The 13,036-nt window shown below is 39.0% G+C and overlaps 1 non-coding gene and 1 pseudogene across 1 annotated transcript; one reads left to right on the forward strand and one right to left on the reverse strand.

Annotated features, from left to right (window-relative positions):
* Nucleotides 1-670: 670 nt before the first annotated feature.
* TRNAS-GCU (transfer RNA serine (anticodon GCU)) lies at nucleotides 671-752 on the reverse strand. The gene has a single exon. It is a non-coding gene; the product is annotated as a tRNA-Ser (tRNA).
* Nucleotides 753-5,926: 5,174 nt separating this feature from the next.
* Nucleotides 5,927-7,789, forward strand: LOC128066029 (aurora kinase B-like; annotated as a pseudogene).
* The last annotated feature ends 5,247 nt before the right edge of the window (nucleotides 7,790-13,036 follow it).

Consider the following 13,036-nt stretch of genomic DNA (forward strand, 5'->3'; position numbering starts at 1 on the left):
AGTCTGTTTCATAACTAGTGGATTTAAACAGTTTTGGCTCCACTTTCAAAAAAAAAAGGAAGGATAAAGGGAAAGGTTTTCTAAGTTACAAATATGGTGAGGTCTAGGTTCGATACAGGATACAGGATGCTTGGGGCTGGTGCACTGGGATGACCCAGAGAGATGATATGGGGAGGGTGGTGGGAGGGGGGTTCAGGGTTAGAAACTCATGTACACCTGCGGTGGATTCATGTCAATGTATGGCAAAACCAATACAGTATTGTAAAGTAAAAAAATAAAATTTAAATTAAAAAAAAGAAGAAGAAGAAGAAAAAAAAAAAACAGTAGAAAGAAAGTGAAGTCACTCAGTTGTGTCCGACCTTTTGCGACGCCGTGGACTGTAGCTCACCAGTCTCCTCCTTCCATGGGATTCTCCAGGCAAAAATACTGGAGTGGGTTGCCATTGCCTTCTCCAGGGGATCTTCCAGACCCAGGGATCAAATCCAGGTCTCCCGCATTGCAGGCAGACGTTTTAACCTCTGAGCCACCAGGGCTGACCCCCAAAAACAGAGGCGTGGATATCCGGAGTGGATATCTTCCCCACGCAGGGATTGAATCCGAGTCTCCCACATTGCGGGTGGCGGTTTCTTCACCAGCTGAGCCACAACAGAAGGCCATAAACTCAACCGGACGTCGAGGATGGGATTCGAACCCACACGTGCAGAGCACAGTGGATTAGCAGTCCATCACCTTAACTACTCGGCCACCTCGTCGCACAGTGGAATAGCTATCAAAAGTAGAAACATAAAAAAAGAACAAAATAATGCCATTTGCAGTGACATGGACGGGCCTAGAGATTGCCATACTGAGTGAAGTAAGTCACAGAAAGACAAATGTCATGATATCGCTTATATGTGGGATATAAGAAAAGTGTACAGATGAACTTACTTGAAAAAAAAGGTAGAGTCACAAATGTAGAAACACACTTATGGTTACCATGGAGTTAGGGGAGGTGGAATAAATTGGGAGATTGAGACCGACCTATACACACTACTGTATATAAATTGATAACTAGTAAGAACCTGCTCCATAGTACAGGAAACTCTACTCAGTAATCTGTATTAGCCTATATAGGAAAAGAATTTTTAATAAAAGAGTGGATATATGTATATGTATAACTGATTTACTTTGCTGTACACCCGAAACTACACAATGTTGCAAATCAATTATAATTTAAACAAAGTAGGAGCATAGGACACCATATGCTTCTTGAAACAGCATACTAGGGTCTAAGGCAGAACAATACGGGGTTTCACAGTGCATCTCTTTTAAAACAAAACATGAGAATTGTCAATAGACATCCTCTTGCTATGTTATTTATACAGGTCTTTCGGTGTAAAGAGTGCTTCTCTTGAATACAAGCAGGAGAAGTTGTGTTTCCCACATTAAAAATTAAGATGAGATTCAAAGAGGTGAAAGACATACCAAGACAACCAGAGTTAGTATATGCATGGAAAATCTAGATTTCAGGGCGCCTTGTGTATACGATTCTGGTCCTTCTTTTGCATTCAGTTCAGTTCAGTTCAGTCGCTCAGTCATGTCTGACTCTTTGCAACCCCATGAATTGCAGCACTCCAGGCCTCCCTATCCATCACCAACTCCCAGGGTCCACCCAAACCCATGTCCATCGAATCAGTGGTGCCATCCAGCCGTCTCATCCTCTGTCGTCCCCTTCTCCTCCTGCCCTCAATCTTTCCCAGCATCAGGGTCTTTTCAAATGAGTCAGCTCTTCACATCAGGTGGCCAAAATATTGGAGTTTCAGCTTCAACATCATTCCTTCCAATGAACACCCAGGACTGATCTCCTTTAGGATGGGCTGGTTGGATCTCCTTGCAGTCCAAGGGACTCTCAAGAGTCTTCTCCAACACCACAGCTCAAAAGCATCAATTCTTCAGTGCTCAGCTTTCTTTATAGTCCAACTCTCACATCCACATATGACTACTGGAAAAACCATAGCCTTGACTAGACAGACCTTTGTTGACAAAGTAATGTCTCTGCATTTTAATACGTTGTCTACATTGGTCATAACTTTCCTTCCAAGGAGTAAGTGTCTTTTAATTTCATTGCTGCAATCACCATCTGCAGTGATTTTGGAGCCCAGAAAAATGCTGCCTCCATGGAAAGCCATTCTCTCAAATAAAATCATTAAAATAATAAACAAAATAGTTTGTTCTATGAAAACACAACCATTTTTAAAATTTATAGTATAAAAAAATTTTTGAGCAAAAATAAATGATAATCAAAATAGATTCTTTCTTATCTTACTATATGTATATATCAATGGCTATTTAAATATCTATGATGTTACCTTATAAAGGCTGTTGAGTTTGCTTTTATGTTACTATATGCCCTCTCTTATATTTGGAACTTTCTTAGATTTTCTTCATTGACCTTGTTCCAATCATAAGGCCCACAATTTTTACCACTGTTTTAGAATAAAAATAGAATCAGCAAATATCATTTGTTAAAATGAAGCCCTCCTAATTCCCAATATTGACCCTGTCTTGAGTAACTGAAAGCCATGTGTCCTTCATCATGTGTTGGTTTTTGTCTAGAGAAGCCTGTCTCCATGGCACTGCACATTAATTTACCTGGAAGCCTGAAAAAAGAAAGAAAAAAAAAGCCATGCTAGAACCTAAAACCAGAAAAGTCAGATGTTTGAGGATATATTTTTGAGCCTCCTCATTTGATTCTGATGCATGATGAGGGCTGAGAACCAGGGGCAGGGGGGCTACTAGATGCTCTCCTCAAGAGGAAAAATATGTAACCTCTTAACTTTCTATCTTCTTAGGCATAAAGATCTCTCTGATATTGTCCAGTCAGCCTAGACCAAACACACTGCTGGCTCTACAGTCCCCATTCTCATTCTTCACTTTTATTCAACAAACTAAATTTTCATTTTGCACGTACATCCATACTAACTGCCACACTCAAAATCTCACATTCAAAGACAGAAGCTTTGGAGTCAGCAGTGACATTCTATAAAAAGACACTTCAATATTTCCTAAAATAGGAATGTGTACACCATGTATAATTTTTGATTGGTGAAGAATAGGCATTCAGTAAATAAATACTGACTAAGGGAAGAAATAAACATACTAGAATAAAGAACAGACTAATATGTCAGTCAATAAGAGGTTCATACTACTACTTTGATTTGATGAGAAATATGAGATGTAGGATGGGATACAGGTCAGGAAAGTGGTTTGGGGAAAGAGCTTCATTAGCAACATTTTATTTAGATTGAGATAGATTGGAGAAGGAAACAGCAACCCACTCCAGTATTCATGCCTGGGAAATCCCATGAACAGAGGAGCCTGGTAGGCTATAGTCCATGGGATCGCAAAGAGTCAGACATGACTTAGTGACTGAGTACTGAGCAATAATTAGATTGAACCATAAGAAAGCAATGGCATTTGAATATATTTAACCACCAAAAAAATGGCAATTTAATCTACAACCTAATAATTTCCTATTGATAGCACAGTATATCATACCATTGTCATTTTCACTTACTTGATTTCTGATGGTTTTTCTTAATTGTATTTGTCAAAATCCTATGAAAATCCCACAAAGAAATGGAACTTAAAACACAGAGATAAAGTTATTTATTGTAAATCTAAAAAAATTTCTATGCATACAATATTTACAATATTAAAGCAATATATTTAAAGGAGTACATCTAAGGTTGTGTTCCTTAGGGCTAAAGCCTCAGCTTATTTTTGATATATGATAGTGACATAGCCTCAGAACATGTGTCACATTTTTCTATGACTACATGAATTTCTCAAACTAAATGGCTATAATAGCCAAGTCCCAGATTTTGGGTAATTAGAAGAAAAAGTGACTTTCTTTGGAGGACATAACTTTACAAGGGCAAATGGCTTGAAGAGTAAATCCCAAGATGACTATCAGTCCCCACATGGCTTCTTGTCCAAGTACACATGTGCAGTGAACAACCTGCACAACCATACATGGAGAACCTGTACGTGTTATTTTTCTAAATCAAAGATGATTTATTCTCCTTATTTGTTATAAATTCAGTGCCTAACTATAAGGAATGAGGCAGATATTACAGGGCAAGAATATACCTAAAAACCAGTCAAAAGTTTGCTAGTCATTTATTATATAAAATTATACTAAATAACATTCAAATAGTAAGACAATGAACTTAGTTGAAAAAATTGCTTTTTTGTCATCTGCCCAACATGTCTAGAAACAGATCTCACTTTTTGGTATGTATGGTGTGGCTAAGCAGAAGAGTTTTACCTAAAACTTGGAATCAACTTCAAAGATCCCCTTTATAATGTCTCAGGGAAAAATTTAATTGGCAATAATGAGATTCAATAACCACCTCATTTGAAGCCAATTAAAAGGCAAGTCCCTACATTCAATTCAACAGAAATATTGGGGGGGAAAAAAAAAAAAAAAAACTCTAGGCAGTTGTTTTTTTACCAGAGAAGGCTCAACAGAAATTCCATGGGAACTGCATAAAATCTATCCATTTGAGAGTGGGGTAGAGAGATTTTAGTTCTGAATGCATGAGGGCAATAGTGAATGGGTACAGCTTCTTACTCTCAAGTTTTTCCAAAGAGAAGAGAAATAAATAAGTAAATAAATAGTTAAATAAGTAATTGTATAAGTATGCAGGAGCCTCAGGCATAGAAAAAGAGGGCCTGGGAATCAGCTGAAACACCATAAAGCAAGGGTTCATATCCATGACCTTGAATGTTGAAAGACTTCTAATTTTGGAAGTCCTAATGTGTTTTGAAAATTAATTATTTCAATTTTATTAAAAGCAATGTATCATTCAGAAACTATAAACACTTGCCTCCTGATATCAGTGTTAATCTATTTTCTTAATGATACTTAATAGCCCAATATCTCATTCAACTAAATGAGCTCTATAAACTTTAATAGTGTTTTTGTAAAAAAGAATTATGCTACTTAAAGAAATACTAAATATCCAGAGGAAAAGCCACCATTCCAGAAACTTTCTGTGATTTTAATTATTATACTTTATGAGGATAATATTGGTATGCACATTTATAGCAGACAAACAGGTTTCTAAGGGGAAACTGCCTTATGTTTAATTTTAGGACTGACAGAAGGCATCTGCTTTTCTGCAAGGGGAAAACAATGAAGTCCTACCCAATGTTAATCCTGAAAGTGTTTCTATGTTTAAATTATCTTTTTATTACAAATCACAGCATTACAGAATAAGTAGTAAATGAAAGTGAAAGTGTTAGTCGCTCAGTCATTTCCGACTCTTTGTGACCCCATGGACTGTAGCCCACCAGGCTCTTCTGTCCATGGGATTTTTCCAGACAGGAATACTGGAGTCGACTGCCATTTTCTTCTCCAGGGGATCTTCCCGACCCAGGGATCGAACCCAGGTCTCTCACATTGCAGGCAGACTCTTCACGATCTGAGCTACCAGATCCTTTGCAATAAAAAGTATATGTAGGGGGAAACTAATTTCAAATGCCTTTGAGTAGGGATGTCTGGTTATTACGTTTTAGGCTTTCTAGAAGGCTTCCAGTCCACTTACTAACATTCTGGTACAAAAGGAACTGAATAGTCAAACTAACTTTGTTCTTTCCTGAAACCATTTACTAAGGGACAAGCTTTCAGTCCAGGAAAAGTTTTAGGAAGCTAGGAGAAGGAAGGTGGGTATAAAAAATAGTGTTAAAAACATAACTATGCCTAAGAAATGGTTTTACATTTTTAATAAATAAAGTTTCAAAACAGTCTATGTAAATAAATGTTTGTTTCTAGATCAAGTTCACTAAAACAAGGAGGAAGCCTAAAATAATTCCGAATTACAAGTTTAAAAATATTTATAAAACTGCCTGTGGAGAAGTTCAGTCATTTGCTAGGCAACCAATGTGGAGGTTGTACCATGGGCTCCAGTTCTCACACCTTTTCCCTCTAAGGACTGCCAGGAAGGAAAACACCTACCCTAATCTCTATGGCCAGCAGACAGGTCAGCCTGGTCAGAACACCTGCCCCAGAGAGGTTCTCCGGAGAAGCTTGTCATCCCATCTCTTCTGTCCCCTTGAGCCGCTCCAATGTCCAGCCCACAGCTGCTCCCTGGCCAGAAGGTGGTGGAGAACAGCAGGGGGACCCCCAACTTCTCAACGCATTTCTTCGCAATCCATGACTTTGAGACTGGGTGTCCTCTGGGCAAAAGAAAGTTTGAAAATGTGTACCTGGCTCAGAAGAAGAAAAACCATTTCATCGTGAAAGCCCTCTTCAAGTCTCAGGTAGGGAAGGAGGGTGAAGAGTACCAGCTTCACAGGGAGATTGGCAGCCTCTCAACGTCTTGCTTCTCAACAATTTCTCTAACCAGGGAAGAATCTGTTGGATTCTGGGTTTGCCCCTCACCGGATCGGGGAGGAAGGGGGAAGCTCAACAAGGAGCTGCGCAAGGGCAGCACTTCTGAGGAGCAGCGAACAGCCAGGATGATGGAGGGGCTGGCAGATGTTCTGGTGTACTGCTGCGGGAAACAGGTGATTTGCAGAGACTTAAAGCCAGAGAATCTGCTCTTGCAGCTCCAAAGAGAGCTGATAAGCTGGTCGATGTGACAGCTTACGGTGAATGGTGTCGGATCCGTGATCTCCGAAGAAGATTTAGCTTTGGGACCAGGGACCAGGCTTGATCACTCAAGAGATTTTGTGTAGCAGAGTTTTATTCAAGTAAGAAAAGGCACAGAGAAAGCTTCTGACATAGACATCAGAAAGGGGATGGAGAGGGCCCCCCCTCCTCTAGTATTAGCAAGGGAGTTATATACTTTTTAAAGTAACTATTATAGTAAATCAAAAGACTGTCTCAAGGTTGTCAAGATCTCACTAGACCCACTCCCATAATTTACATTTTAAGATAACAGGATTAGCCAGAAGGTTTTCAGGAAGGAGAAACTGTCCTCAAGCAGGATACATTGTTTTTATATAATTCTTGAAAGTGAAAGAAAGTGAAGCTGCTCAGTCCTGTCTGAATCTTTGCAACCCCGTGGACTGTAGCCTTCCAGGCTCCTCTGTCCATTGGATTTTCTAGGCAAGAGTACTGGAGTGGGTTGCCATTTCCTTAAGTTCAGAGTTTAAACTGAGTTGTTTGTTGTGTAATCATCACTTCCAGGGTTAAAGAGAGAGAGAGAGAGAAAAAAAAAAAAAAAAAACATTTTATGTGACTAAGACTAAGGAAGGTAGAGAAAAAAAAAAAGATGTTTGTCCTTTCTTCCTCCTTGAGAATTCCAGCCCCCTATCTCCTCGGGGACCCCTGGACTTCTTATCAACCTGCCTAGGAACTGACTCAGGTGCATGCCCTCTCCTTGAGGAGGAAGACAATGTTTGGCACCTGGTCCCCCTTTCTGCAGAGATGATTGAGGGGCACACACACACACACAGGGGGAAGGTGGATCTGGGGTGCATTGGAGTGCTCTCCTACCAGCTGCTGGTGGACAACCTGACATTCCTGAGTGCCTCCCACAAGGAACGAGATGTATCTGCGCATCGTCAAGGTGGTACTGAAGTTGCCCGTTCTGTGCCCACAGGAGCCTAGGACCTCATCTCCAAGCTACTCAAGCATAACCTCTCAGAACACCTGCCACTGACCCAGGTCTGAACCCACCCTTGGGTCCAGGACCATTCTCTAAGGGTGCTGCCTCTCTCTGCCCTTCAGTCTGTCCCCAGAATTGTCCCTGTCCTTTTCTCAGTCGCGTCTGTGTTTATGTCTGTATATTGTAATTAGGAGGAGGGGTCCCTGGCCTCTTCCACCATCTGTCTTCTACCTCTGCACAGATGCTTTTTGTACTGATGACTGTAAATGTTTACAGGTGGAGACTGCTGTGGAGGAAGCCGTGGGAGGAGGCTGAGGAGTTACCCACGCTGGGTGCCAGGGTTGGCACCGCATCACCATGCCTAGGAGCACCCAGCCCTCTCAGCTCTAGCCCCGACCTGGTCAGCTCCCAGCCACTCCACCCCCTACGTCTTTTCTGTCTGCTGTGCTGACTCCCAGGCCTGGAGATGCTGGGGGCCTCGGCTCCACTCTGCTATGCCTGCACACCAGCCATCTCTGCCACTTGCTCTTAACTACTCGCTCTTAGTTGACCTCTCGTCTTTCTGTCTCCTGCTAAAGCCCTACTGACCCAGGAGCAATGAACGCTGCTGTACCCAGAAGCTGTCTTTTTGGTTTGTTTTTCTTCTCTGGTGAGGCTCTAGCACAGGAGTGAATAGAAGCAGTACTAATGGTACCTTGTTCCTGACTTACATTTTCACTGCCAAGTATGATTCTTTGTGTAGGTTTTGCCGTTTGGTTTTGTTTTGACCACCTTGTGCAGCCTGCAGGATCCTGCAGGATCTTAGTTAAAAGAACAGGTGCACTCTGCAGTGGAAGTGCAGGGTCCTAACCATTGGACTGCCAGGGAAGTCCCTTGCTGTAGATACATCTCTTTTATCAGATTAGGGAAGGCTTGGTCTCTTCCTAGTTTGTCAAGGATTTGGGGTTTTCTGAATCGTGAATATATGTTGACTTTCACCTAATGCTTTTTTTGCATTTGCTAATGATTTGTTCTTTTGAGCCACGTGATGACAAATATCAATATATGCTTATTTTCATTAAAAAAATCTACTGCCTATTGAGAGAAGGAATATGATCTCCATAGAGGCTCATGTATTGGAGTTCTTCATGTATTGGCACTAGAATGTTTTTTCTTCAAAAGGAGAAAACATAATGTTCTCTCATGTTAACTATTCATCAAACTTTTAAGACAATTTTAACTTTTCTCTTAATAGAGTGTCCAGATTTGAGGCCAAATACTTATAAAATACATATAACTAGTGCCTGAAAGAAAAAAAAAAGGCAAGTTTTAACATTGATTTACAATTATTTTTAGATAATGATTTATGTTTATACATGCTATTGAGCTTATATGCTAATGTTGTTGTTTAGGCACTAAGTCCCTTCTGATTCATTTGTGACCCCAATGTGCTGTCTATGGAATTTTCCAGGCAAGAATACTGGAGTGGGTTGCCATTTCCTACTCCAGGGGATCTTCCCGACCCAGGGATGGAAATTGTAGCTCCTACTGTGTTTCTTACATTGTGTGTGCTATGTTGCTTCAGTTGTGTCCGACTCTTTGCAACGCTATGGACTTTAACCCACCCATCTCTTGGCTCCTCTGTTCATGGGATTCTCCAGGCAAGAATATTAGAGTCGGTTGCCATGTCCTCCTCCAGGAGATCTTCCCCACCCAAGGATCAAACCCAGGGCCTCATATATACAAAGCCTGTGCTTTACCAGTGAGCTGTATCAACCTCTCCTTCATTGCATGTGGTTCTTTACCGCTGAGAAAAATTAATGAAAGGATGAAAAATTCAAGCTTCATAGAATAAGAATTTTAAATATATTTCAATATATGTTACTAAAATTAAATACAGTAACAAAATGTTATTAGAACAATAAATCATAGTGATTTTTTTTTAGTATGCCTGGCAAAGGCAGTTTTAAGAGTCAGTTATATCAAACTATCTTGGAAAAATATTTCAATTTTGTTGATAGAATTCCACATCATAAGGAAAAAATGCTTCAAAACTATTTTACAGATCTTTGATATTACAGTTTATATAACTAACATTGAAATCCAATGAAAGCCCCAAATATAGACTTAAATCTTATTTATTACTAGAAGTAAAAAAAAAAAAATCATAGATAAAATGTAAACTAAAAGTATATTAAAAGATAAATACTCCATAATCCGAAAGGATGCATTCCAGAAATGCAAAAGTGAAGTGGTATTAGAAAGTCTAACCATATGATTCATCACATTTCTAGATTTTTAATTTTTAAATAGTGTTTTAAAATACAGTAAAAGACATCTAAAACTTGAAAATACACTTCTATTTGGCTTTTTTTTTTAAGTTGCTCAGTCTTGTCCAACTCCATGTGACCCCAAGGACTGTAGCCTACCATGCTCCTCTGTCCATAGAATTCTCCAGGCAAGAATACTGAAGTGTGTTGCCTTCTCCAGGGGATCTTCCTGACCCAGAGATTGAACCCAGGTCTCCTGTATTGCAGACAGATTCTTTAAACTACAAATTTCTCAGAGTTGATATGTTGCTTTCTAATGTTTCAAATGACACAGGACCAACCCAATGAAGAAATTATTTCTGAGTCACTCTGTATCCTGCCCTTGGCATTCCAGATTACTACCTCTTCTACACTGTGCACCCTTGATATTTATTCATGTGCATATAATTTTTAAAATAAGAATATTGTAGGTGAGGAATAATGTGAAAGGTAAGATAAAGATAATTGGCAGCTTCTACTTTGTTTCCTTTGGAATAGCCAAAGGAAAGAAAAGAAAAGAATGATGAAAGAATGGGGAAAGATATCTCCTCAACTGACATAGGACATTTCTTCTGACAGCCCATTAGTTGTAATTCAGTCATTTGACCACATCCACAATCACTTCATGGCAAATAGATGGGGAAACAGTGGAAACAGTGTCAGACTTTATTTTTGGGGCTCCAAAATCACTGCAGATGATTTGATTGCAGCCATGAAATTAAAAGACACTAACTCCTTGGAAGGAAGGTTATGACCAATCTAGATAGCATATTTAAAAGCAAAGATATCACTTTGCCAACAAAGGTCCATCTAGTCAAGGCTATGGTTTTCCCAGTGGCCATGTATGGATGTGAGAGTTGGACTGTGAAGAAAGCTGAGCGCCAAAGAACTGATGCTTTTGAACTGTGGTGTTGAAGACTCTTGAGAGTCCCTTGGACTGCAAGGAGATCCAACCAGTTAATCCTAAACGAGATCAGCCCTGGGTGTTCATTGGAAGGACTGATGCTGAAGCTGAAACTCCAATACTTTGGCCATCTCATGAGAAGAGTTGACTCATTGGAAAAGACTGTGATGCTGGGAAGGATTGGGGGCAGGAGGAGAAGGGGACGACAGAGGATGAGATGGCTGGATGGCATCACGGACTCGATGGACATGAATTTGGGTGAACTCTGGGAGTTGGTGATGGACAGGGAGGCCTGCACTGCTGCGATTCATGGGGTTGCAAAGAGTCAGACATGACTGTGCAACTGAAATGAAATGAATGAATGAACAGGCAAGGAAAGATTTAGAAATTTATTTTATGTTTCAGTGTTTATCTGCTTAGCTAAAAGTTCTATTACAATGAAATGAGGGAAAAATTAGGGTGAAGGGAAATTATCAACCTGCCTCACTGACTCACTTTTATTTCCAGGACTTAAAATGTTGGGTCAACCTATTTACTCAGTGATCCCTCCTGATGTATTTCATGATGTCTCATTTATTTCAGTTTGATGTGGTCTGGTATGTGGTTGCTTCTGTACTAGACCTCTTAAAGATTTATTATTACATTATTATTATTATTATTAAGCTTCTTGAATCTCATTCCTTCTTTGTTGAATCAGAATTTCTTGGGATGTGGCCTCATTTTACATTTTTAATGGTAACCAGCATGATTCTTGTGGGGGCTTACTTGGCACTTGTTCATATAATAACCACTGATCTAGACATCACATAGTTAGGCCCGGCTTGATGAAAAAAAAAAATCATCACAAATGTATCATAATAGTAAAGAAAATAAAACCTCACATTGCCATCTTTATATCAGTAAATCATGTCTACTTTGGGTAAAAACATGTTTCCTAAGTTCCCTTATTTTATTCTATCTCTATGGGCTTCTCAGTCTCCTACTTCCAAATCAGAACTTGAACACAGGAATTTTACTATGCTTATGTGAATTACTTCTCCAAAGACATCACTTTCTAAGAGTTCTCTTTAGTTAGCTAGTGATTCAGGGTTGGCCTCTCTCCAAGTTATTGCAGGTACCGACTCAAACAAGCAGAAACACTGACATCTGGGCTATCCTAGGGACCCTAAAACTCTATCAGAAATGATGCTTACAATCATGTCAACATGGAGAATATTTTGAGGACTCTCCCCTCAAAGTCCAGTATATCACAGATGTAGATGTTTTAGGTTGTCAACTCTCAACACAAGGAAATGTCATTAGATGACTGTTCAACTGTTTAGTTTTAAGCGAGACTGAATGCTGTTTGAATAGACTTAATTCATCTCTTCCCAAAATTCAGGCAAAAAAAGAATGGTTTCTGGAAGATGGACTAGATTTTCACTAGGATATTCACCATGAATAATTCAGTCTGAAGATAAATAAATGTACATGAAGAACAGATACCTTTTGCTATGCTAGTATCATAAATCCAAATAAAATTTAGTATATTTTTATGTGGTCTTTCATACTGAGCTGAATTCACATTGTTCTTCTCAAGTTCAAATGAGGAACAGCTCTAGCTCATGCAAAATTGGCATTAACTTTTACCAACCTACTGCACCTACTGAGCTATACTAAGTCCTTGATTGAGAAAGCTATAGGAATAAAGAAAAAAGTTTGAAAAAAACACGTTTTAAATAGGTCAAGGAATCTATTTTCTTCATTTTATTTATATCTCATTCTGGGGTTTATTTAAAACCCTCTGTGGTCCTCCTTTTATTATATGATTTTTCAGAAATAAAAAGCAGCAGGGCATCATCTTCAGACTTTATTTCTGTTTATTTAATTTTTTTAAAAAGATTTTCTTCAGTGAATTGCTTCTGGGCCCAAATACTTAGCTAAATAACAAACTGTAAAAGCATACATATTTTAAAAGAATAATATTAATGGCATAATAAAGAAGATATCATTTTTATTTAAATTGCTAACCAAACTCATCACTGGTATTCTATTCTCTACCCAATACATTTTTTCTTCTCTACAGTTTTCTTGTATATCAGTTGCACACTAAATAATATCTAGAGCCCTAGAAAAAGGGTGTACATAAATTATATGAGGAAATATAGTGTATCTTTAAAATGTTGGTTTTATACATTTTAAAACAGTGAGAAAATGATTTTGACTGTTTTAATGAGAAACACAAACGTATAAAGAAAATGTATTTA

This window comes from Budorcas taxicolor, chromosome 20, assembly GCF_023091745.1.
Source record: "Budorcas taxicolor isolate Tak-1 chromosome 20, Takin1.1, whole genome shotgun sequence".
In the NCBI taxonomy this organism is placed as follows: Eukaryota; Metazoa; Chordata; class Mammalia; order Artiodactyla; family Bovidae; genus Budorcas; species Budorcas taxicolor.